General features: G+C 44.2%; 1 protein-coding gene across 5 annotated transcripts in view; it reads left to right on the plus strand.

Annotated features, from left to right (window-relative positions):
- The window catches only part of OTOS (otospiralin), a 439,145-nt gene that overhangs the window by 376,163 nt on the left and 36,702 nt on the right, over positions 1-26,280 (plus strand). Inside the window, exon 1 of one of the 5 annotated variants that reach the window (XM_072042620.1) lies at positions 6,713-6,755. The exons of the other annotated variants lie outside the window; for them this stretch is intronic. The gene's annotated coding sequence lies outside the window, so the exon portion shown is untranslated. Of the gene's footprint in view, positions 1-6,712; positions 6,756-26,280 lie in introns of those variants that run through there. 5 annotated transcript variants of the gene reach the window in all.

The raw sequence follows: 26,280 nt of genomic DNA on the forward strand, positions 1-26,280 counted from the left end.
AATCCAGAGCTCTCTTTGAATAAACTAAACCCATGGCATCATTGTGCTGAAGGCACAGCCTGAGCTAAGAATTAGTTGGAGCAGAATTAGCTGTGTTGGTTGTTCAGCTACCAAGCTAGGTAAATTTGACATAAATGCTGTGTTTTGTGTGCTTCTGTGGAGTGGTTCTTTCTGATATAAATTAAAGTAAGTAAAGCTCTTCAACATCCTTTCCAACTTCTTTCTAAGCCTGGGGAACTGAGAAATATTTTGAAACCCATTCTTGTCATGGATACTTGGCTGTTTCTTCCAGGATTTCGGAGTCATGTATAACAGGCAGCCCCTGGGAGTGTTGGGGCTCTTCTTCCCTGTCCTCAGCATCTTTATGACCTTGAGCAACTCATATATATTGCCAGGGCTTGATCCAAAGCCTGTCATTGCTTTCCAGGGGTTTTAGTTTGTACTCCTCAGTTGGGACTTGAGGATTTCGTTATTCTGTTAGAACACCTACAAAGGGTTGTAAGCCCGCTGACAGTTGTCACAGCTGTTTGGCTGTTCACAGACTGTGGCCCTCCGTGGAGCTAAAAGCCATAGATTATGAACCACTGAACTAAATTTGATTGAAATAATGCCTCAGGCATTAATAGATGCTTTTATTTGCTACACCCTTGTCCACCTCTGATCAAATCCAGCCCGTTCTACCTTTACGGGCAGAAATCAGTTCAAGCAGTGCTCTGACAAATGCATGACTAGGAAAGCAGGATTGCTTAGAGGGAGTTACCCCTCATGTGAGCTGTTTAAGGAAAAACCAACAATTGCTTCTCATAAAAGTGTATATACCCCACAGTTTATTGGCTAATCTAGGAAAGGGTAGTAAAACAGTAGAGAGTTGGAAAATTTTAATTAAACTCAAGCCTGTTGACTTAAAGTTTGTTGATGAATTCTAGTGAAGGCTACTGTACAGTAGCAAACCAAACAATTTATTACTGTAGAGCTTGTTGTCATGTAATTTGTAGGACTGAGGAAAAGAGAGATTATTATATCCAAACAAATTTATTGTTGTGTAGCTTGGGGATTTTCTTTTGATTCTTTTGGTTGGATAAAGGAGTACTGAAGCTACCCTTGGCAGTTCCCCAGAGGAGGATCAGGAGACTTGTGCAGGCTTCAGACCAGCAGCTGTAGCCTGTATTGATCAAGGCAGGAGGTTTGGGTTTGCCCAAAGCCATGGTCATCTGTTGCTACAGATGTACAATAGAAGTACATAAATCGTTGGTATCATCTTTATAATAGCCTTTTATACTGGGAGGAGAGGGGGTCTGCGCTCGATAGCATATACAATTTTATGAGGACAGGTAACTTTATTGGGCTGGGGATCTCAAAACCTATGCAAGAGGGTCAGCTACACAACTCCTCACAGGGAACAGTAATAAGTGTAAGAAAAGAATCCGTATTGCTGCCTTCATTCTCTCTAACGAGTTAGCTACAACCACCTCATTAAGGAGACTGTTCCTGATCAAACTTTTCTGACAGTTTTTCTTAACGACCAAATTGAATTTAACCTCTCTCAGCCTGAGAACAATTATTCTTCACCTTCGTGACAGGATTTGATTTAAACTATTCTTTTTTATTCACTGCATTATTACAGTAAGTATTAAATTAAAAAAAAAAATCTAAAACCTTACTACATGAAAAAAGGAATCTTAATTTCTCTAAAATTAAATGACTCAAAACCCCTCCAGGGTGTGGTTGTATGAACAACCTCTCACCTCATCTCCGAGCTGTTTACACGTGTCCTGCAGGAACAGAAGGGGCAGCATGAGGTAGGAGTGAGGAGGAGTGGGAGCAGGATGAAGAACCTCTCACCCCGACATCGGCACAGCTGCCTGTGGCCATGGTGCTGCATGTGCAGAGTGCTCTCCTGGTGCAGTGCCTGAGGTTGTCCCCAATCTGCCACAGCCTTGCTGCAGGCTGTGCTGAGTGGATGCAGCGGTCCGACCAGGTTTTTAGGCTGCAGGCTGAACTAGTAACTAGGTTGTAGTAAATGATGGATAACTTGTTGGGGAATGATTTTACCCTTCTCACAGAGCATCAGGAAAGGCTGAATGAAGTTGGATACCCCTATGGAGAAGTCAGGCTGACGCTAGCTATAGGGTGTTTTAGAATTGTAGCATATTTATTTCACCAGATACAAATATTTTCATCTTCATTTATATTGGTATCTTTCTTCTTTGAAGGGGAGAAATGAAAAAGAAAAAAAGCTGAAGTTAGCCTGAGAGCTTTTTATTTGAAAGGCAGTGGCCATCCGTGCCAAACAGAAGCTCTGGGCTGAGTGCTGCTCTTGAAATCTAAAATTATGGACATTTAGAGCTGTCTTCAAAATATTTATGCTACAAGACCCTGCCTTTATTAGGACATGATGCAATACTAGAAAGAGGACTTCATGAGGCAATGAATATAATCTTCTGTGTGCATTGTGGTTTATTGTTTCTTCCTCTCTTTGTTATAAAGCAGAGTAACGCTCAGAGCGTTGAAGGACGCATGCACAATGAACAGCTTGGTGGTTCTCAGACACCTCAGCACTGCTTTGGTGCGTACTCACACAGAGTAATTGTTTATTGCCACACACAGTACTCTGCTGTGAGTGTTATCCTTGTAATTATAAAATGTAGCACTGTACAACACAAACAGCACACTATACTGAATAACCTTTGGTATCTGTATCTCCGGAAGGAAGAATTCCATGGTGGGATTTTTTCCTTTCCCTTCCCTTCCTTTCCTTTCCTTTCCCCTTTGTTCTGCTTATCTTGGCTTGACATAATACGGATCTAACCTATTTTCTCTGGCTCCAGTGAGCCTTGGGTTGGCATCCTCTTTTTAAATGTGGGGTCTTCCTGTGGAAGCTAAGCTCATCTCCCTCTTTGGGGTCAAGGCCTGAAAGAATAATTTTGCAAGGGCCAGATATTGCTGCCTTATGCGGTGAAGAAAAGGGAATGTTTGCCAAGCAAGTGACAATAAAAGCCTGACCAAATCAGACTTTGTCACTACTGTAGCCAGAAATAACCCGTGCTCAAAACCGTCCTTTCCTTTGACTTGCTGAGTACTCCTGTCTTGTTGAACTGTTGTCTTTTATGGTGGGGAAAACAAACAAACAAACAGAAATTAAAGAATAAGCTTGACTTAAGAGGCTGTTGCAGTAAGTATTTTATAGATTCTCTGTGTCAGGGGACAATAGCCTGCCATGTCTTTCCTCCTTCACACAGATTCAGAGCAGCAGCCCAGCAGTGCCACAGAGCCCAGCATCTCCCCTGGCTTCCTGGGAGCCGGAGCCTGACCCATCACTTGCCCCCTGCAGTAGTTCAGCTGCTTTTTCACAGGCTGAGTGCTGAGGAACATGCTGTGGGAAGGTAATTCAGCACTTCCCTCATACCTCCCTTCTCCAGGGCCTGCTCGGGGTTGAAGGTACATCTGTAGGTGCTGGATGTACATCTTGTACCTACCCGGCCCAACAGACTGCAGTATAACCCCCAGCTGTCTGATCTTTTCACAGTCAAATCTGGAACACAGGTGATGTTTTCTGTGCAATTACAGGGATCTGACCAAACAAGACAGAACTATAGCCCAGAGAGGCTTCTTTAGGTGTCTCTGTTTTAAAGCAGAAGTGAACAACTACTGTCATTCTGTCCCTATACAGATCCCAGAGCAGTATACTAAAGCTCTGCATCACATGTTCCTCCCTGCTGTGCTCTGAGTGCACAGGAGCAGGATGCAGTGTATTTTCTTTAACCTGCATGGTCATTTTACCCTGCTGGGCAGCTAAACTCTGCTACAAGCACTCCTTACTCCCCCTCCTCTAAAGAAGAGGAGTATGATGGAAGGAAAAAGACTCGCTGGTTAAGATAAGGATAATTTAATTAAAGGGAGAAAAAAAAAAAAAGAAGGGGGGGGAAAAAAAGGCTGCAGAGAAGCAAAGAAAAAAAAAAATTCTGTACTTCCCATCAATGAGAGTCATTCAGCCATGTCTGGGGGAGCAGGGCCTCTACACAAGCAGTTGTTTGGGAGGACAGATGTCTTCGTAACAAGAGCCCTCCCTCTCCCTCCTATTTCTCACCTTTTGTTGCTGAGCGTGACACCGTATGGCATGGAGCATCCAGGCACCAGAACAAGCTGTGAAGGGGAGAGGGACCGGGGGTCCTGGTGGACAGCAGGATGACTGAGCCAGCACTGTGCCCTTGTGGCCAAGAAGGCCGATGGCATCCTGGGGTGTATCAGAAGGGGGGTGGTTATGGTTGGTAGGTCGAGAGAGGTTCTCCTCCCCCTCTACTGTGCCCTGGTGAGACCGCATCCGGAATATTGCATCCAGTTCTGGGTCCCTCGGCTCACGGGCAGGGAACTGCTTGAGAGAGCCCAGCGCAGAGCCACGAGGATGATGAAGGGAGTGGGGCATCTCCCTTACGAGGAAAGGCTGAGGGAGCTGGGTCTCTTTAGCTTGGAGAAGAGGAGACTGAGGGGTGACTTTATAAATGTTTATAAATATGTGAAGGGTGGGTGTCAGGAGGACGGAACCAGGCTCTTCTCGGTGACATCCAATGACAGGACAAGGGGTGCAAGCTGGAACACAGGAGATTCTGCTTAAATGTGAGATGAAACTTCTTCATGGTGAGGTGATTCTGCAATTCTGTGATCCCTTTGGTCAGTTTATGTCAGCTGCCCAGGTGATGTCCCCTCCCCACCTCTTGCCCACCCCCAGCCTGACTTTGGGGGATTTGGAGGGAGGCTGGGTGCTGTGCCAGCACTGCTCAGCAGTAGGCAAAGCACTGCTGGGCTCCCACTGCTGTTCTAGCTATGGGTGCAGAGCACAGCACCGCGTGGGCTGCTGTGGGGAAAGCTAGCTCCATCCCAGCCAGACACAGCACATCCCGTTCTGTGCCTTCTTGGGCTGCGAGCTCCCCAGCAAGTGGTAGGAAGTCGTGCCTGATGCAAAGTCCTGTTGTTGTTCAGTTCCCTGAGAGCCAGGCCTTCTTGGCTCCCCCGGCAGAGGGCAAGCGCTGGCCATGTGCCGTGGTTTGTACACCAGGCGGCTCTGCTGTGAGCTCCTGGGGTCCTTGGGCAGGGTGGGTGCTGAGGCAGTGCAGTGACAACCTGGGAGATGCTGGAGTTGTACTGGGCAGCTGCTGCCCCCAGTTCCACACCCGGCCGAAGAGAGCTGGAGCTGGCAGCTTTCCAAACGGCCCAAGCAGCCTGCAGCTGCCATTGCCTGGGTTCCTTCTTCTGTCCCCTCCTCTCCTCTGCAAAGAGGGTTATGGAGCAAACAGGATTTTTCCAGAGCCACATTTCCTTTAGTGGAAGATCCTCCTGTTTTTTTCTGAAGCTCTGAGCATGACTCAGTGCTGCTACGCCTTGTGCTCATCCTGCACCCCTTTGGCCTAGGGCACTCTCCTCAAAATGAGCAGCTCTCTCCTCAGCTTTGTCTCTCCAGCTCTATTTCATGTAGCCAGTGGAGTAATAGGACCTCAACGTCCTTGGAGTCCTCCCTCCCTCCTTTCAATTGTCTTAACAGAGGGGAGATTTTTATATAACGTTGTGGATCCTGAAGCAGAAAGGAGCCGTTGGTACTGGGTGAGAAACAATTAATCTATAGGAGTGGAACAGAACTTCAGTGAGCATCCAAAACCATCTTGGATGCTGAATAGGAAAATAGAAATGTTTCAAATTACTATTGTCCTTTAGTGACTGGAGTCAGCTGTACTGCTGTCATTTCGTGAGAGCCCTTCTGGAAGGCACCCAGCGTGTGTTACTCAGCACCGTAACTTTGTCTGATGTGCCTCTGTTTTATGTACAGGTAGTAGAACAGCTACAGACAGCTTTTTATATTTAGCAGCAGGTTTATAAGGATGAAGAAAAATGCATTCATGCCTGTATTGTTCCCATGGCACTTGAGCACTTAAATGTCTTTTTCTGTTTGACATCCTTTGTATTTTAATAATGCACAGAGGCATCAACAGAGATTGGAACTCTATTATGTGAGGCACTAAATGAGCATGGAGAAAGGCAGCACCTGCCCCAAGTAGCTGACTGCAATAGACAGAACAGGCACTGGAAGTCCTATTATCTCCAATTATAGGTAGGGCCATGGGATAAATCAAGATTCCTGTGGTTGTACAGAAAGTCTGTAATAGTTCCAGTTGTTGAACCCCCTATCTGTGGAGTCACTGACTAGCATTTTTTAAACAGATTAACTGCTGCTTTCTTGGAAACAATTTAACTCCATTAATAATCAAGATGTAGAATGAAGCAATGCAGGTATTGAGACAAAAGTTAATATGGTCGGATATTACTTCATGGGGATATTGACATTTTATTTCTACCGGAACAGGCCATTAAAAGGCAAATTAAGACTTTTTATTTTTAAACAAGTAGGAAAGCGCGACTGTCCTGGTTTCAGTTAGGACAGAGTTAATTTTCTTCCTAGTAGCTGGTGGAATGCTGTGTTTTGGCTTAGGATGAGAAGAGTGCTGATAACACCCCGATGCTTTAATTGTTGCAGAGCAGTGCTTATACTAAGCCAAGGACATCTCAGCTTCTTGCTCTGCCCTGCCAACGGGCAGGCTGGGGGTGCAGCAAGAGCTGGGAGGGGACAGACCCAGGACAGGTGACCCAAACTAGCCAAAGGGGTATTCCATACCATCTGACGTCATGCTAAACAATATATAGGGGTGGCTAACCGGGGGAAGGGGGCCGGACTGCTCGGGGTTAGGCTGGGCATCGGTCAGCGGGTGGTGAGCAATTGCATTGTGCATCACTTGTTTGTACACATTATTAGTAGTAGTACTATTATCATCATCATTGTTATTATTATTATTGTTATTATTATTTTCCTGTCTTATTAAACTGTCTTTATCTCAACTCACAGGCTTTACTTTCCCGTTTCTCTCCCCCATCCCAGAGAGGCAGGGGCGAGGATGAGCGAATGGCTGTGTGGTGTTTAGCTGCCAGCCGGGTTAAACCACGACAGCGACATAAAATTAAAACAGAAAGAGGATCAATTATCCTTTCCCTGGTTCTATACCTCTGGTGTTCCCTGGCTTGACTGGAGTTATTTCAGTTTTAGACTAAACTAAACTAAGGGAAAGAAGCATCTTGCCCAAATGGTCCATCCCAGAAGCCCATTCATTTAGGGGTCAGGTCTCGAGGCAGTGTTCGCTGATGGATTGCTGGGAGCCCAGCAACAAGACTCCCAGATTTAAAAGAAATTCTCCAGTTCATAAATAAATGTATTGACAATAGACAAAAGAGGAGAAAATAGTTAGCCTCTCTGTTTCAGCTTGAAATGCTAAACTTGATAAACCTGCTGTTTCCTTGGGGAAGGGAGAACGACTTTTGAGATGATCAGATCCTCTGCCCGCTATTTTTAAGTCTGAGTTGCAGCTCTGTAATTTTATTCTCTGCAGTGGATGAGTAACTGAATGTGGCAGATTTATGGAAAAAAAATCCTCACCTTCAGTGATACTTAAAGAGAGCATTGGTACCATCTGTGCTTATCCCATTACAGCCATCTTATGGACAGCTGGGATGTCTAGGCATCCACTCTCCTCATTAATGCCCCATTCTACTCCGATAAACTTCTGCAGAGATGGCAACACATTGCAGATGGAATTAATCCACCATGGCAGGAGCTAATTAAGAGAACAAATCTGAAGCTGTGCCTTATGGCTCCAATTCCCTTTTTATACCTGCAGGGCAAGGACTGTTAAAAATGAAAAGAAGTTAAGCATAAGCCAATGCTGGCATTAACTGTGTCTGCAATCTGAAATACTACTGCTTGTGCTCATTTCAGCAAAGCCTTGAATCAAAAAAAAATAAAAAATAAAGAATTGAAAAAACCTATAAAATATTAAGAGAACAGAGGGAAAAACAAACAAGCAGATTTCATTAAGAATGTTAATAAATCAACCTGACCACTTTCCTAAGCAGGCAGATACAATTAATCTCAGCATCAAAGCAGAGCTCTGTGTGGTGGCACATATTCCTAGGAAACAGATAACAAAGATCTTTTCAGGAACAAGTGGAAGGATAAATTATGTGAGATTGTATCATTTCTAACAAGTAATAATCTCCTACAAGGTGTTGATATGTCAGGGTAAAAACAACTGTCTTTGCTTCTGTTTTCCAACAGAGAGCTCTCTATTCACGTGTGTTGGAGCGCATGGTCTTGAACCACATCTAAAAAAACAACTCCTGAGGTCTTTCATTACCCATCAGCTCAACTCTCTGATGAGGTCCCTGTCTAAAGCTGAAAATAATGGATGGTGAAAGTGTCTGCACTGCTGATATTTCAGAGATAGAGATGTTGTTAGTGCACGAGTTGGCTGCAGCTCAGAAGCATATTGTAAAGACCAAGGTTTTGGCTTGAGCGTATGCCAATACATGAGGCTTGGTCTCCTATGGCCTTTTATAGATGTGGGTAGTGGTTCCTGCTGGGGAGGATTGTGAGAATGAACAGGGTTCTGGAACTAGGAAACAGCATCAATACTTCATTGCAGAGATTAGATTTGTAGTTAGAAAGGCAATTGAGAACCCAAAAGCGGACAGCCTGCAGGGAAGTTGGCAAGATGCTGTACTGGGGAGAAGGGCAATTGCAGCATCATTGAGCAAAGCACTACGCAAATTGACCCCCCCAGAGGCATCTAGATAGCTTTGGGCAGAGATGCGCTTCCCTAATTAGGCTTTGTGGGGTCTGGGGTGCTGAAATCAGTAGGACCTCTGTCTCCTCTCCAAATTCAGGGTTGATCTTAAGCACACATTAATGAGTTTGGTAGCAAGTCCTTTGCTGAGCTAGAGCCTGGCAGCCCTAATGTTGCACATGCAGAGCATCTCATCAAAAGAACATCTGACCCAGAAAAACAGCGGTTTGGGAGCAGAATGCAACATTCAGGCTTGGTAGGGTATTTGTCACCTGCTGTGTGTCTGTTACTTGCAATAAATTAGAATGATATATTCCTAAATCTAATTGATAGCTGGTTCTGGTTCTGGACAATTAAGATTGATTTAATGTATGGATCCCTGGAGTCTAATATGTTATACAGGAACAGATTATATAGGCCTCATTATTTTCTAAACTATGCAAATGTCTCAGATTTTGCTGCTAATTTATTAATGTCCAGTTCTTTGCATATGAACAGACAGAGTCTGGATAAATTTTTTAAAATGTGCTTCTGAGCATTGATGCTACAAAAACATCAGAGTAGCTTCAAAACCTTGAGACAGACAGGGCTCCTAGAGTTTTGGATTGTCTCAAAGCGAGCAATTAAGCTTGAACTGCTAGATTGAATTTTTAGAAGAATTGCTGTGGGGAAGAAGGGGAAAAATAAATAACAAAGACTTTTTGGCCTGTGCTCTTTTGTTGTAGCTCAAGGAGGACTGAGAGGTTTATTGATTTGGGTTTTCAGTTTCAAATTGCAAAAGAAGATTGAAGACTTAATTTTACTTGTGGCAGGAGAACATCAAACTCCTGCTTCTGTATCAGTGCAGTCAGGCAGGCTGCTGTGCCAGGCACAGCTTCATCCACCTCCTTCAGACTCAAAAGAAGAAATTGCAGAACAATTTATCAAAAGATCAGTGCTGAAAGAGCACCAGGCATTTGAATATGTACCAAAACTTTACAGAGAGGAATGAATGTGTTCACCATGATGGTCTGAATTTCAGGGAAATTTTGTGGAGCCAGGAATTGGACTCAATGATCCTAATGGGCCCCTTCCAACTCGGGATATTCTGTGATTCTGTGATACAGAATTAGTTTATTTTTCTAGACCAGCAAAGTTCCTTCTTCTCCTCAGACACACCATATTTTTGCTGGTTTTCCATTTTGAAACTGTGAGCTCCAGAGATGCATGCAGGTGAGCCAGAGGAGGTGAAGGGGGCTATATGAGCTCATTCAATTTGAGATTAAGTTTTAATCCTTAGATTAGATGCAGTATATTCTTACCTTACCTACTAATGAGAGTTTGCTCCACAGCTCTGTATGATCATCAAGAAGAGTCTAAATCAATTAGACATAATTTAGGAAAGTTTTAAACAGTTTGCTGTTGTAAACAGTTACGCAGTTTATATAAGCACCTTTGAATAAGAAATGTCAAGAGACATTTTTTTCCTATTTTCCACTTTCTTTGAAACAGACCCCTCTGTCACAGAGTTACCGACTCCCTTTTCACTGACGGACAGTAAGGGGGCACAGCACTCTGAAGGGAAATTATGTAAAAATCCAAAATTTGCAAGTGTTATAAATGAAGTCTCAACTCGCTCTGAATTTAGTAACATAAAAGAATATTTATAAAAGGCAGGGTGTATAATAATTATACTTTTCCCAATTAACCCTCCTTCATTATTAGCTCTTACCTCTATCCACCATTGATAGGGGACCTCTTTCGGCTCATAACTGGTTATCTTATTGCTTTCATTACATCGAGCACACTCTGGTTTCCATAGCGTAGGTTTAACAGGCATAGTAGTGTTTGTTCCTGCATTCTTCCCCTCCGGGTGTTAACAATACATTCACTACAATTCTGAGACCAATGACATGTAATTAGGAGAGGTCCGGTAAAGACCATGTTACCCGGCGGTTATTACCCTAAGGGGCTGCAGCCCTTGGTAAACCTTCTTGAGCCGCAGTACTGGTCCCTTCTCCGGTCTTGCCCTCTCCCTGATGCTTCTTAGGAAATGGTCCAGACTTACACACCTGATGGTTCTTCTATTTGTCAACTTTTCCACAAGTTAGTGGGGGCTCGATTCAAAGCAGATAATCATCTAGGTAAATTTTCCCACCTATTATTTTAAATTTTCAGGTAATTCAAGATGTTGCAGGTATCTCTACTGGAGGTGGCACTCCCCCTATGGGATTTTGGGGTCCCCAAATCCTTCTGTTAGGGCCTTCATATGAGTTTCCAATGATTGCTAATATTCTAATCAATACAAAATTTAATATACATACAATTAGCATCCAAAGGTTGGCTATGCCCTGATATACTTCAAGTTCTTTTAAGCTTAACTTTCAGATCTCCAGGAGTAGACTCAACCTTCCAGGTTCCTGTTACAGGTCCCTTTACTCGTGATGCATGTGTCCACCTTTTTTCCACCGTTCTTATAGCCATCTCTTTGGTAGTTCAGTAAAGTCCACCTGTATTCTCTCAAATGGTCGATACGCAATCCTTCTTTCTCCAGCAGGTGCTTGCCTAATCGCCTTCTTATTTACCTTTTGACACATTGAGCATCCCTGGATGGTTTGAGGGGCAAATACACCCTCCTAATGCCAGAAAATTTGATTGATTCACGTGCAGGAGGAACTGGACTCTCAAATCCGAGCGATCAAGTACTGTGTTGAAGAGAGAGCAGTCTTGGAAGATGTCTTGAGGCAGAAGACTCACATATTTGTAGATGAAAAACAATATTTCTATGGCATTTTGCAATTCATGCAAAGGCTTTCGACCTTTTTTTTTTTTTTTTCTCTAAAGCATTTTTCCCCACAAGTTCAGGTGGCAGGTTACTCTTCTGTGTTTCCCAAGCTGAGCTTCAAACACTTACCAGAACTGTTTCAGCTAAATGACCCTAGCCTTCTGCAGAGAGGCATGGTGAGTTTCAGGAGCTGCCTTGTTCTAATCAATTTTGTTTTTCAGAGCCTGATGTTTATAAGTCCCTTGATATGTAAATGTGTTATTTCATTTGTTGCCCTTGGCAGTTAGGAGATCTTGAGATTTTATTTTGTAAATGAAAAGGCATTTTTGTATCTTGAGTAGAGCAAGTATGCACTGTTTGTGATGGTGTGGATAAATAACAGGCCTGATTCAGAACAATACACAGCAAAGATGGGGGAAAAGGATGGGGAGGTGTCCCGTGTGCCCTTTCACCCTCAGGTGAAAGAGGGAAATTGGAGAGGGCTGCATTTATCTTCCTTTTTGCTCTCATATACTCTGCCTGCTCTGTCCCTCCACATCCCCCCTCAGAAGTGAACTTCTCGTGTAAAACACAAGGCTGTTTGAGCTTCCTTCAGGTGGCAGGAGATGTCAGGAGCTGGCACAGGGGCCCTGGCAGCCCCCATGGCAGGTTGGTGGTGGCAGGGCTGGGCTGGTAGCTGTTTGCTCTCTCCGTGCTCTGGAAGCTTGGCGTCCTCATGGCCTGCAGCAGAGCCATGGGCTCCTGGGGCACAGGCCTTTGTCCCAGACACCAAAATGCCTGGCTGCTGCACAGAGTAAACTTTAGAAAGAGCATAGGGTTTGAACAGACAATTAGGAGTTAAGCTATCTGTCAAAAACCTGTAAAAAGCACCCTGGGGAGTTGCGTTCATACTAGAGTCGGGGGTGGAGATGTTCTAGTTGATTCTTTCTTTTGATGTGTCAAGAATGTTTAAGAAGAATTTAAATACTTTCTTAAAATAAAGTCTTCAGTTGTGTGGGTGGAAGTAACAAATCTTTCAGCTCATAAAGCTGATGCTTCGTATAATTTCCTGATGTTCACTTACCTTGGCTGTTAATGGAGGCTTGTATTCCAACATCAGCGCTAATCATCCCACTGAAAGCAGCTGGGAAGATTTGTCCCTGGTGCCAACCAAGGGCCATTAATGCACTGCACACCGTGGATATGCTCTCCCCTTCTGCTTTAAAGCTATCAGGAGCAGCACAGTGCTGACTCTTCCGAAATGTCTAGCAGGGCTGGAGCAGTGTGCGCCTTGCCTCAGAGAGGCGACCCCGTCTCCAAGTTAAAACAAATTCCCGTGGAAGCCTTGCCTTCTGCAGTATTTTTGTCAGGACATATCCCAGATCATCCTGAAATGTGCCAGTAGAGTTCAGCACAAAGAGAACACCCTACTTGCTGAGCTCACCAGTGCTGAGGGCTGCCATGCATACAGATTTTCCCAGATTCCATCTTTCTGTTCCAGAAGTATTTCCGGAAACAGTCTTGTGCATTTGATATATTTGCCCAGGATTTAGGGATGTCTGGTAGATCTAACAGCTCACACAGGACCTGGCCCAAACCACTGGCATGAATGCTGAGTTACAGACATGCTCAACAACTTTACGGTTTGGGAGAAGAGTGAATTTATGGAGCACAAGTTTGCAGTGCTGCGAGTCCCTCTCGGAGACGTGGTACCTCTGGGTAGGTGGTCTTGCCCCTGCATGTGCTGTACAGCTGGTCTGCATTGGCACCAGGACTGCTTCGCTCCAAAACCTACTGCACATGCTTCACTTGATGTCTGGCTAGCAATTCTAGTGCAAAAATTGGTATCTGAGAGTACAGCTCATTTGATGCTGAACAGTTCGCTTGTGGAGGAGCCTCCTAGCGCTGAGGGTTAGCCAGGGCGTTGAGCTGGCTGCAGCCCTCGAGGAGGGCATGAGCAGAGCTGAGCTGGCTGTGCACTGAGCTGCCAGGCGGCACAGATAGCAGGGACACTGAAAGGCCAGCGAGTGAGCACAGCAGTGTGTCAGGAGAAAAGCTGGGTCCTCATCAGCGGTGGGGAAGGCAGAAGAAATGTGTTAGTTAAAGAATTTGGTAAGCCCTAAATTCAGGTTCAAATTCGGGGCGGGGTGGGGGATGTAGTAGCTGCCTGTTAGGGAGGAACTTGGGATTGCTATTTCAGCTGTAACATTGGGTCAGAGGTTGTACATATAGATATATAGATATATAGATATGCAAGTGTGTGTGTGGGGGGGGAGCAGGACACATACATGTACCTGCTAAAATCCAAGGCAGGGTTTGTGCACAACAGGCCGAAATTCTTGGTTGTAATTGTGCTGTAGTGGCCTATGTCCAGAAATTCTCCCTGTAAACTTCTGCCAGGAGTGAAACATCGCTCTATTTCCTTTCTCAGAGGCAATAAATTTAAGAGAAGATCAGAGTTACTGAACCCCTTAGCCACTTGTTTCCAAGATTTTACATTTATTTTGCAAAATTTTATCCTGTACAGGTTGAATGTAAGAGGTTGGAAGTGACACAGACAGTCTCTCTCCCTACCAGAGCAGTACAGGACAGCGGGTGGCTGCACCAGGAATTGTTCCGTTATTAAACAGAGCAGCAAGGAGACTAGAAAGAAGCACACTTACAGCCTTTATATCTCACAAGGCCATATACTTTGTCTAAGATGAGGGAAAATTAATATGGCGTCTTTATTGGATGGAAAAGGCTTTTCAATTTAACCTTGAGCCATTTCCCCTTCCAAAGAAATTGCATAAAAGCAACAATGAAAAAATTTAATCTCCTTACAGGAGATAATAGGAGAGAGATCATCTGGAGTTTATAAAGCATCTTAGTTAATGGATTCATTTTAGTAATGACAGGTTTATCCACCCACATTGGCAAATCTTGATATTTTTTTTTTTATTTTTTGAGTGCATGCATCCAGATTACTAATGTTAAAGCCCAGAAAGGAAGTGTCATACTGAGCATAATAAAAGCACTTTCCTGTCTCTTCTTTGGCAGTTAAGATGGAAAGTGCCAGCACTCCCCCTGACACTTGGGTCCCTAATTTGGGCACCATCTCCGACCATCTTTTCTCTAAATCATAATGTCTAAGCTGCAGCTGATGCACGCTCCAGTCTGAAGTGTATCTTCTTTCCACCACATCTCGCATTCTCCTCGGCCTTTCACCAGCTGGACAGCATTGTCATCTCTGACTTTTACAGAGGTTCCTTCTTGCAGCCAGATGAAGTGCTTCCTTCAGTATTTCCTCCTCTGTCATCTGCAGGCTGCTTCAGCCATGAAAGATTTCTCTGCATCTTTCTGGTGGTTCCTTTTTGTTTGCTAGTTTGTTTTCATTTTTTTACCCCCAGCAGCATTAAGTCATTAAGTGCTTGCCTTTACTTCAAAGGCCCTACCTGCTTTCTTCATGTACATAGGTACATGAAGACTGACACTGTCAGTGCTCCTCCTTCCATGCAGCCAGGGATGCAGTTCTGTGATCTTACACCCACAGCCTTGCTCTCTAGCTAGGAGGTGCTTCACATGCGGAAGGGCCTTCCTGCAGGCCATGCCGCTCTCCTTTCTGCTACACTCTGCTTAAAGCCTCTTGCTAAAACGTGTGTGAAATCTCTGTAGCTCTGCTTGGGGTTATTGCGCCCCAGGTGCAGGACCCGGCACTTGGCCTTGTTGAACTTCATGCAGTTGACCTCAGCCCATCGGTGCAGCCTATCCAGATCCTCCTGCAGAGCCTTCCTACCCTCGAGCAGATCGACACACGCACCTAGCTTGGTGTCATCTGCAAACTGACTGAGGGTGCACTCAGTGCCATCATCCAGATCATCGATAGAGATATTGAAGAGAACTGTTTTGTTTTGTTTTGTTTTTTAAAGAGAAATTTACTTTCCAGCTTGCCTGAATACCTTTGAATCCTTTATAAATAGGGCCTAAGTTCCCCTCAGCAGACAGCTCAAACCTTGTGAAATTCCTGCCCAGCCCGGGTGCACGTGTTTCTCAAGGCTCTGGGACTCTCTCTCATTCTGCTGCTCGCTTTCCCTAATCAAGAGGCATCCTGAGATGCTTGCTGGATTAATTGAGAAGTTGCCAGCTGGGAAGCAAGTCTGTGCTCATTTCTGATCAGTTGGTTGGATCTAATGAGAAAGGGAAAAACTTCTCTTTCTCTTTTGGGAAAACTCCTTGCAAAGGCTTACTCAGGCTCCGTGAGGATGTCTCCTTCGCTCTGCAGGACCTGCACAGGTGTTGGGAGGTTTCTGGAAAGATCCCTAATGCCTCCTTCAGGACTTTAGGAGACTTTAATACCTCAGAACAGGATAAGCCCTGACGCTGCTCCAGCTCTGCCTGACTAGCTTTCCCCAGCCTTGCAGGTCTGAAGAAAATAGGAGATAGACTGAAAGAGCAGCTGTCACTAAATAAAATTTCTGGTCACGTTCCCAAACCTCATATAATGCAGATTTCTCAGGAGAAAACTCTCACGTTGAGAAAACTGCAACCAGTAATTCCAACAGAGTAAAATGAGGATTTTGAAGGTAAATCCTGTGCCAAGAATAGTTCTCTGAACTAACAATAACGGGATGAGAGATCTCAGATGTGCTACCCTTATTTTTGCAATTCTTTTGCCTCAGTTTATTTTTTTTCTCCTTTGCATGGACTGAATCGAGGAGTTTTCCTTAATAGCTTTGTGTTGGTTTTGTTTGTTTGTTTGTTTTTCTCAAAACTACTTAGTAAATGCAGTGCAAAAAAAGTGGCAACAACCTTTGCAATACCAAAGGCTTGTTTAATTAATGGTCAGTTTATTAATATTACCTTGATCCATTGTGGTAAAGTGGTATCTTCCAAACCAGAATAGTAGAAGGAGAAAATCTTAACCCTGTTGTCTTCCTCCTGGGTAGCAAAAATGTGCTAACTTTGACAGAAGTCTCCTCTTTTTTTGTGACAAATTAGGAAGGTGTTAGGGAATTGATTGGAAGGCTGTAAGTGGTTTTGTAGCAGTTCCAGATCCCCGTGAATCTGCAGCAGATAGCACAAGAATTGCTTCTATTTAATCCCAGATGGGTATGTGGGAGCTTAAAAGAGTCGTCAGGGATCCCATGGTGCTCACTTATTCAAAGCAGGAGCTGTGTTTTCAGCGGTCTCTGTCACATTAAGTGATTCCCACAGGTTTGACAACTGAATGTCCCTTGTGTGTAAAGGTACGCAGCTTCAAACCCATGTACAAAATGCTGCAAGCCCTAGGTGTGGAGACTGATGTGACTTTATTCTCTCATGATAAATTAGTTCCCATTTTAAAAGGAGGAAGTTCAGTTTATTATGGAAGGAACAGCATGTTCTCCCCTGTCCATTGCATATCTGCTCAAATACTTACATGTATGTGCCCAAGTGCCAAACCCTGCAGTGCAGACACCTGTGAGCACCCTCACTTCATTTGTTCTCCCCTTCCCTGAAGGCAGTGACAGATCTCAAAGAGTCCTGGCTCAGAAACACAAAGCATGACAGGACTGGGAAGACTCATTCCTGCATTCCCAATGCAGCTTGTGGCATTCCGTAGCTACCTGCAAACACTGACCAAATGGGTTATTTTATATTCATTTTTCAGGGTTACACTATTAAGATGAAGCGTGTAGTAACACCCTGTTAAAGTACGAGGCTGTTGTACTTCATGTGCTGTTATTAAATACCCACTGGGCTGGAGGCTGCTGCATGCATGCTCTGGATGACAACCCCCGGCTCCAGCACAGAAGCATTCTCATTTTCTCTTCTTTTCTCATCCAATAACTGTACAATTACTCAGTAGGAAATTAAATGCCACCAGTAAAGAAACGAGGAACTCGTCCACCATGGATATTCTGTGGCCTGATGATTAAGACTTCATTCTCGATGCTGAATGAGGGGATAAATTTGAAGCCAGATTCTCTGTGTCCCCAGGCAGTTCTGACTGCCAGGCTGCTCGGTAGCAGGCAGGGCTCTGCTTCAAGAGCCCCCTGTATCCATTGCTTGGGTTAAAATCTCCAGCACAGGCAGGTGGAAACTGCTGTTGGATCAGCAGTATTTGCCTTTGAGTTTATTTGATGAGTTTTCTTGATTGTAAGCTTTAGGGAGGGACATATGTTTCTGCCACCAAACGGACCCTTTCTGTATGCAATTCTGTTTTTTCTTACTTTTCTGACAGTTTTAATTTATGTAGAGAAAGAAAAAAAAGCCTAATATATGTAAAGTAAATAGATTTCATTTTTTCCCAATCATATTCATTAGTCAAAATTAGTCACTGAATAATTTACATGGATGATTCTTAGTTCACCAGTTGTCTGTGAGCAGTTCATTACCCATACTCAAATTACAGATGTTTTGATTAGGTACATGAGATGCATCACAGCTGTGATCTTTCTTTCCGTGTGGTTCCTCAGATGTCAGCGGAGGCTCTCCCTGTTTATACCAGCAGGAGATCCGACTCAGACCCAGTACTTATCTCTCTTGAATTGAGAACTTCAGGAGCGCTTCCTGGAACCGATGCGATCGTTGGGTTAATGTCTGTCAGCTTTGGGCTGCGATCGGTTTTCCAGCCATTTTGGTTTGCGAACCCACACTATTTTTCCACATAAAATCCTAATCCTGCACAGCAAATACGAGCCAACAGCCTGTCTTTTCTGAGTAACCTTTCACAGTTTCTTTATGAGTGTCCCATAGAGCCTTGGTAGATCACGGGCTGAAGATCTGAGGATTAAACCTTCAATTAGGTGTCTTACAGCCAGCCTCTGAATGGTGAAGCCGAGTGCTCTAAATTTGCTTTGGTCAGGGCTGCCCATATCATTGTGTATAACAGTTTATAGAACGTGTTTTCAGTTCTTCAGTCTTTCCTCTCTGCAAACAAGCAAATGGAGATTTCCTTGCAGCCTTTGCTTTCCACCGTGCCCCTTGGTTCACTTCGAAAGAAACGGAGCTTCAAAGACAGCTTGGTTGCCGTTCCCTTAAACCCTCATGGGATGCAGCCCTAGTTCACCGCTGCCATGGACAAACAGCATTGTTACTGCATTTATTAAACCGAGGAAAAGGTGAAATCATTATTGTTAGTCTACAAACAAGGCTTAAATACCTATCATCAAATGTAAAAAGGAGTAAATATGGTATAAATTATTCTAATAGGTTTGCACAAAAAAGAGCAATTAAACTAATGCAGTTTGACTTCTTTTCAATTAATAACATACCCAATCATTTCTGCATTGTTTGGAAAGACTATGTGCAGATAATATTGTCTTATGGCCTATTTTTTTTCATGCAATTAGTTGCATACATTTGCTGACAGGCTAATTTATGGGCAATTGCTTTAAAAGCAGAACTATTTTGCATTTAATTACATTGGGTTGTAATCCATCTGTTGACAAATTTGTGTGTTTTGCTATTTATTTGCTAATGCGTTCCACTACTCCAACGTGATCAGTCATACAAGTTGAATATTTTTTTGATTATATAAATACCATAGGGTAATTAAGGGCCAGATGCATGCCTGGTGGGAACGACTAGTTGCGGTATTCCTACCCCCCCAAGTTGAACCTTTTATTACTGCTCTGTGGAGAGTGAACAAAACTATGATTAAAACTGTGATGCTGTGGCTGGTTGGCTGCTTCTCAGCAGCTGCAGTAGGGCAAGGTGATGAGAAGTTTATCAGACGGGGCCCTCCCGTGCTCTGTGCCCAGGGCATGTTTGCTTCTTGTGCAGGTCATCTCCGACACGCTGTGAGCGGGCGCAAATCGCTGCTGCTGGAGCAGGAGGCACGGGGTGACCGGGGACATGGGGCCAAGCAAGGGCTGTGTTCAGTGCTCACTCCAGGGAGAGGGGAAGGCGCCCCAAACGGCACAGCCTCTCAGCGGCAGGCTGCCTTTGGGCAGCGGGTGCCAGGTGTCCAAAACTGGGGCACTTCGTTTGGGCTGGGCTTCTCGCTCAGTTGTTTGGCTGGGCAGACTGAGCTGCATGTGCAGTGTGATGTTCCTCTCGACGGTTACTGCTGGGACACGCTGAAGAGCAGTGTTTGTTGGATGTAAGAAATGCGTTTTTCTAGTACACTTGAAATAAAACAGAAGTATTGAGCTGAGGAGTCCCCAGACAGGTATGAGGCTTGGACTTTGGGCCATCTTTGGGGGAAGAAGCAGGAGGGCTCAGAAGTTTATGGGCTGGGTAAGAGAGAGGTGTGTAGTGGCCTGTGGGTGTAGAAGTGTGCTTGCTCCTTTACTAGGGAGTTCCTTGAAGAGCCATTAAGTTTAGGCTGGTCTCACGAAGAGGACAACAGCACTGGAGAAATCTTAGGTGCCAGAGACAAAGTCCTGGAAAAGTGAGTCGCATCTGGGCACTGCATAGCACCTGAGAACACACCGTGGCACAAGGCCTTTCCTGTTATAACAGCTGCCCCGAAGTGCAGCGTTGTGTTCCCTCTGTAGGCCAAGCACCGTCATTCATTCCTGTTTGATTACTCCATCACTTCCTAAGTAATCATTTCTGTTTGCACAGTGATTTGAGGTCAGCTCTACTATCCAGGAAAGTGAAGGGCAGCATAATCTGGCTCCTGATACAGCCTCTAAGAGAACTTGGTACGTCCCATCAGAACAGCTCTAGAGGGTACCATGTGGAAGGGACGGTACAAGTGGCACTTTCTCGCATACCTGCTATGGTGACAGGGGCTGTATAGATGTGCATTCACATACATATGCTCCGCCTGGTTCATTTGCACTGTTGCGATAGAAGCACAGGCTATTGATTCTTTTACCAAAACAAAGGCCATCACCAGGCTTGTTATGGTACATATCTGTATACTGGTTTCATCTGTACTTGGGTTCAGATACACATCTGCTTTCTCGGCCACCAAGTGGGATTGAATTGAGTCTGCAATTACCTTATTTTCAGACAAATAGTTTCTGACTTTGGATTAAAGACCAAGGTCAAATTAAAATTCTCTTTGTATGCTTTGTAGGTTAGATTTTTGTTTTCATTTCTTTTTGGTTTTAAATAACTGATTTCCTATTTCTCCTGAGTATTAACAGCTGGCAACTGTACAGGTTCTGAGAGTTCAAACATCTATAAAAATATCAGTTCCTTTTGAAGTGCTTTAAAGCATAAATTATAGTTAGATAATATCCTCAGATGAAAATACCAGTCTGTGAAAAAGGATTTTCTTTCCCCACCTCCTTCTGCTTTAAATCTAGAAACTAAAGACAATAAGGACTGCAATTATCAAAGATGCCGAAGAATATTCCCTCTTGGAGGTTTCGCCTAGGAGTGCCAGTTTCTGCTCGGTGTACATTGGGAAGCACGGTTTGTTGTTAGCACTCTTTTGTAGAGCTGTCTGACAGTCTCCATAAAGCAAAGTGAAAAGAGAGCTTAAAGGAATGGGTGGACAGTTTGTGAGAGTCAGACAAATAAATTGCACGCTTTTGATTCTCCAAAGCCCAAATGCCTAGAATTGTAACTGACTGAATAATTTGCAGTGATTAATTTGAAGAGATTTTCCCGGTTTTCAGTTCCCCTTGAAAGTCTGTACATTTAAGTAGAAGTGTGGTTTATTTAAATATAGTGCGCATGATTGTTTGGTCTTGAGACGGCTAGCAGACAACTGTCATTTGAAGTATTTTGTGTGTGGACAAATCCCATAAATTCTGTGTTATTTTTGTCTTGCATGATAAGGAGTTACATGGAGGTTTATTGCTCACATGACAAGGCATAACTTTGCTGGTAACATCTGCCATTCTTTCCATGTTGGCTAACCATATAGGATGGTCAGGAGGATGGGATGGCATCATACAGTTCATAAAAGTACCAGGCTGAAATGTGAATTTTGGAATTGAATGGATTATTGCTGTTCTGATGGTAGTGGTGTCTAGTTACTGTTCCTGACAGGGTGAGTGGCTCTATGGGTGTTCCAGGCAGCTGACGTCCTAGACAGTCTCCCTACCACTACCTCAAATCACGCTTTTCCTACCATTATCATCTTAACTTCTCTTTAGGAGCAATTTGCTCATTGAAGTTAATAAATGCTTTGGATATTCTGTCCTTGAAAGCTGAGATGATTAGGGAGGAGAGGGAGACAAAGACTGTAAGAAAACAGCAACCCTAACCTGTGCTTCTGGGTGGGGAAAAAAAAAAAGTAATATATGAGCATAAGCCAGAAGAAACAGTGACCTGCTCGTTTCCCTGTGTTCTCCATGTTTATTTGGGATCAGGAGTTGAACTAATATGTTGTGAAGGGCAGGGGAAGGGAAAAGCAATGCAGAGGGACTGGCTGTGAGACTCAGCACATCAGCCTGTGTCCACACTCCTGCTATTCCAGCTGAGGGGGAAGTACATCTTAAGTATTTAACAGATAGCAGAAAATACTGTGGTTTTATGTTTCATATTCAGTTTTAGGGCTGCAGATAAGCATTTTCTCCGGAGATCTCTGTGCTGGTTTCGCAGCTGAAGAGATCTAGAGAGAGTTTATGGAAGTGGAAGAAGGGGAATTCTGAAGCATGATGAGGCTCATCTGAAACTTAATCACTGTTGGCCCTGATTTTACATTCAAAATCTGAGTAGCTGCAAATATGAGTGTGGGAAACAGCAGCGATTCTATCCCGTGACTTTCATCGTGATATCCTAGTGCCCCCCAGAGTCTGACTAATAAAATCACTGAGACCAAGATCCAACAGCTGGGCTGTCTTCCCTGAGATAGACGGAAATTCTTTATGACATAGAGCTTTGTCCTTGATGTCTCTTGCTAAATTTAATTCTAAATTGGTCCTTGGCCTTCCTCATTGTGGTCCGACTTTTTGCCCTGCTTCCTCCTTGCAGGATCTTGACCTCCAGCATCTCTTGGTCACTGCAGCCGAGACTGCCCTCAACCTTCACGTTTCCAACTAGACCCCCTCTGTGTGTACCAGGTCCAGCAGCACCCCTCTCCTTGTTGGCTCACCTACCACCTGCTTCAAGAAGTTATCTGCAATGTTCTGCAGTAACCTCTTGGACCATTTGTTCTGAGCTGTGCTGTCTCCCCAGCACATCTCGGGGTGGTTAAAGTCCCCCATAGAAACCAGGGCTTGCAAAGTGAGGCAACCTTTAGCTGCCTGTGGAAGGCCTCGTCCACTTCCTCTTCCTGATCCAGGGGCCTGTAGGAAACACCCACCACAATGTCACCCCTGTTGGCCTGCCCTTTAATCCTCACCCACAGGCTCTCGATTCGCACCGCATCTCCCCCTCTGCAGAGCTGCACAGCTTCCAGTTGCTCGCTCACATAAAGAGCCACTGTACCACCTCACCTTCCTGACCTGTCCTTCCTGAAAAGCACAAAGCCGTCCATGGCCACATTCCAGTCATGAGAGCTGTCCCACCATGTCTCAGTGATTGCAACGAGATCATAACCTTGCAGCCACATGCACACCTCCAGTTCCCCTTGGTTATTCCCCATGCTGCATGCGTTTACATAGAGGCATTTGAGCTGGGCTCCCAACGCAGCTGCCTTTCTGGATGGGGCAACTATAACTTGTCCATGTGGGCCTACGGTAGCTCTCCTGTTAGGCTCTGTTCCCTCTCTAGGCTCTGGAAACCTTTGTCAGCAGGTGTGAGGGGGATGGCATGTCATCCTGTACCTTATCGCCAGCATCCCTGATGGGATCCCCTTCCCCATCGAATCTAGTTTAAAGCCCAATCAATGAGCCCTGCCAGCTCATGACCAACGACCCTCTTCCCTCTTTAGGAAAGATGAATCCTGTCCAATGCCAGCAAGCCTGGAGCCAGGTAAGGCTTCCTGTCACCAGAGAACCCAAAATATTGTCAGTGACACCAGCCGTGGAGCCATGGGTTAATGTACAGTGTCCTTCTGTTCCTGGAAGTACTGAGGAGAATGGAGGAGATGACTTGCGCGCCTGAGTTCCTAATCATCCCTCCCAGTTCCCTGAAGTCCCTTTTGATTGCTCTCAGGCTACGTGTTGCCACTTCTCCTGCCACATTTCTGCTTGGTAAGGGGCCCCTTGCTGCCCACTTGCTCTGTGTTTGCCTCTGAGTGCTCCTGGCATTGGTGAGCAGCACCACGGGCTGGGACTGTGCCCCCAGGCTTGCTGCACGGGCCAAGGGGCTGCACAGCAAAGGGATTGCTGCTTTGCTTCCCTGAATCCCAAGGCTGTATTCCCATGCACCTGCTTCCCCTCAGTTACTGCAGCTTTACCTGCCCAGCAGCTGTTTAACAAGGAAGGTTGCCTGCTGCTCAGAATGTATTTTATGAACATGAGGACACTTCCCCTGCTACATCCAGCTAACTTTCTCATTACGCTTTATAGCAAACATTATTGTCTAGAAAAAAAAAAAGCAGTCTTTATCTGTTCCCAAGATAGAACATAAAACAAACATCCAAGGCTCTGTAATGCCAAGGCATTTATAGGATGCTTTTCAGAAACTGTACTTGACTTCAATCATCTCAAATCTTTTTTGTAATTACAAAGCCGTTTTATGTTACTTTGAAACAGATTCTAAAGCTATTCTGTGGCCATGTGTGAAATTTACACAAACACTGATTTCAGTCCTATCTTTTTTTTTTTTTTTTTACTGCATTGATAATCTTTAGGTAGGAAAAGGGGTCTTTCCAGAACCCAAGTTACTCTTGAACATCTCGTCATGACTGCTATAAAAGGCATTAAAAATCCACCAAATGTGAAGTTTTAATACCAGATGGAGCCATTATCATTTAGTTTTGACTTTCCCTGTGGCACAGGCCATACTGTTTCACAGAGGACTCCTATGTCAAGGTGAGCAGCAGAGATTTACTAGACCATGAAGTTTTTTTACTGGCTCTGAGCTTTAGGCAGCCATCTGCAGGGCATGACAGGGTGCTTCTCTTGCTGAATAGGAGAAAGGTCTTTTCTCTTTTGTCAAATTGAGGTAATGGTGGAAAAAAGATTGAAAACCACCAAACAGACCACACACTTTAAGAATCTTTGGGGCTTGGATCAGCACGCTTGTCTATTGCTATGACATTACTTTCTCCATGCTGACGTGTGAGGAACATGATCAGCTTTATAAAAGTATTCACTGCCCAACTTTAATGTAGCACTAATAATAAGTAGGTTCTGTTTGGCTGCAAAATAAAATTGACAAAGCACCAATCCTTTACGTACCAGACACCGCCTATTGCAGGCGAGTCCAAGCTGTACTTGGAGACAGCCACATTAAGCACAAACCCATCGCGGTGTGTAGGGACAGCAGGGAGCAATGTGCAGGCATTGAAAGAGAGACATCGTCAGTCTGTATGCTGCCAGAGAGGAAAAGTACGTAACAGGGGAAAGCAGAGATCTGCTTCTGCATGTGCTGTGGTCACAGTGCAAGGCACAACGTGAAGCTGGCATTTAACAAATTGTCAAATGTTATTACGTAGCGTAGTTGGAAATAAAACCGACTTCTCATAACCAGTGATACGATACAGTAATCATTCAAAAGCAGAGGAATGGACTGTAAACCACTGCGATCTGGTTCTAATTTGAAGTTGGTGGAATTTACATCCCCCAAGCATCTTTTCTGGCCCACAAGGAAATGAGCAGGCTTTGTGCTCTCTGTGTTTACGGGAATAGCAGCTGCCTAGCTGTTTCCTCACCCCAGTCTCATCAACACTGGCTTTCACGTTATTAGTTCTCAAGATTGCTCTCACAATGATTCAGCCTTTAATATGTGGTTATTGTGCTTTTTATAAGTGAATGGAAAAAAAAATGCAAGAGGTTAGGTATTCTTCTAAATGAATTCCTTAGCAGGAGGAAGCATTCAATGATGCCCCTTTCTGTGAATGTGGTCTGACAGATCAATGCGTTTTCTGGGTTCTGTTACTCTGCTGAGAATTTTTAACAGATTTTGAGGCCAGACCACATCTCCCTTTATAGCCAAGGATAAGTCAATTAGATAAACACGACCACAGAATCTCACATTTCTGGATGTCATCTCACTGCACAGAGAGAGGGGTGTGTTGTCCCCTGTGCCATGGGAGAATCAGTGCTGGGGCTGTTAAACATCTATGCTGGCCCAAGAGGGGTACAAAATGCCAAGGAGAATATTGATGAATGATAAATGGACTTTTTAAATTATTATTATTATTTTACTACAAGTCTGTTATTCTCATATTTTTAATTTCTTTTATACCAAAAGAAGATATGATTTTGCTGATGGTATCTGCCTACTGACATAACTAATTACTTAATCAAGGGCTTCTGGCTTCTGTTTGTAGATAACTGAGATATTAGGAGATCGGATTAATGCCCTTAGAAACACAGCAAGACCTGAGAAATCCATAAAGATATATTTAGTAGTAAACATTATTCCATAATAACTTGTCAATTACAATGTTCTTTCAGGTATCTAATGCTTGAGTTGAAATCTGCTCCAGCTGGGGGAAGGATCCATTTTCTGTGCTTGCATACGTGGCTGGAAAGAAAATGTCTTTTCTAAACAATTTTTCTCATGCTTGCTACGTTTCTTGGGTTTGAGTTGTATTTAGTTAGCATCAAGGTAGCTTTGCACAGGGCTAGCAGGTTTTTGGTGGGTGTTACCAGCATTGCTATAGGCATAAATGGATGTTTTCTGGATTGGTAAGGGATGTCATAGGAAACATTCGTAAGTAAACCTCTGATACTGGTTCAGAGAGTCATGGAGTAACTTAGGCTGGCTGGGACCCATGCAGGTCCTCTGGTCCTCCTGCCTCCTGCCCGAAAGCAGGGCTAAATCACATCAAAACTTCATAAATATAGGCGTTATGGTCTGATCAGCCTTGAGACAAGAAGGCTGAGAGGGGATCTTATCAGTGTTTCCAAGTATCTTAAGTGTGGGAAAAAGAGGGATGTGGCCAACTTCTTT

This window comes from Anas platyrhynchos, chromosome 9, assembly GCF_047663525.1.
Source record: "Anas platyrhynchos isolate ZD024472 breed Pekin duck chromosome 9, IASCAAS_PekinDuck_T2T, whole genome shotgun sequence".
NCBI lineage: Eukaryota > Metazoa > Chordata > Aves > Anseriformes > Anatidae > Anas > Anas platyrhynchos.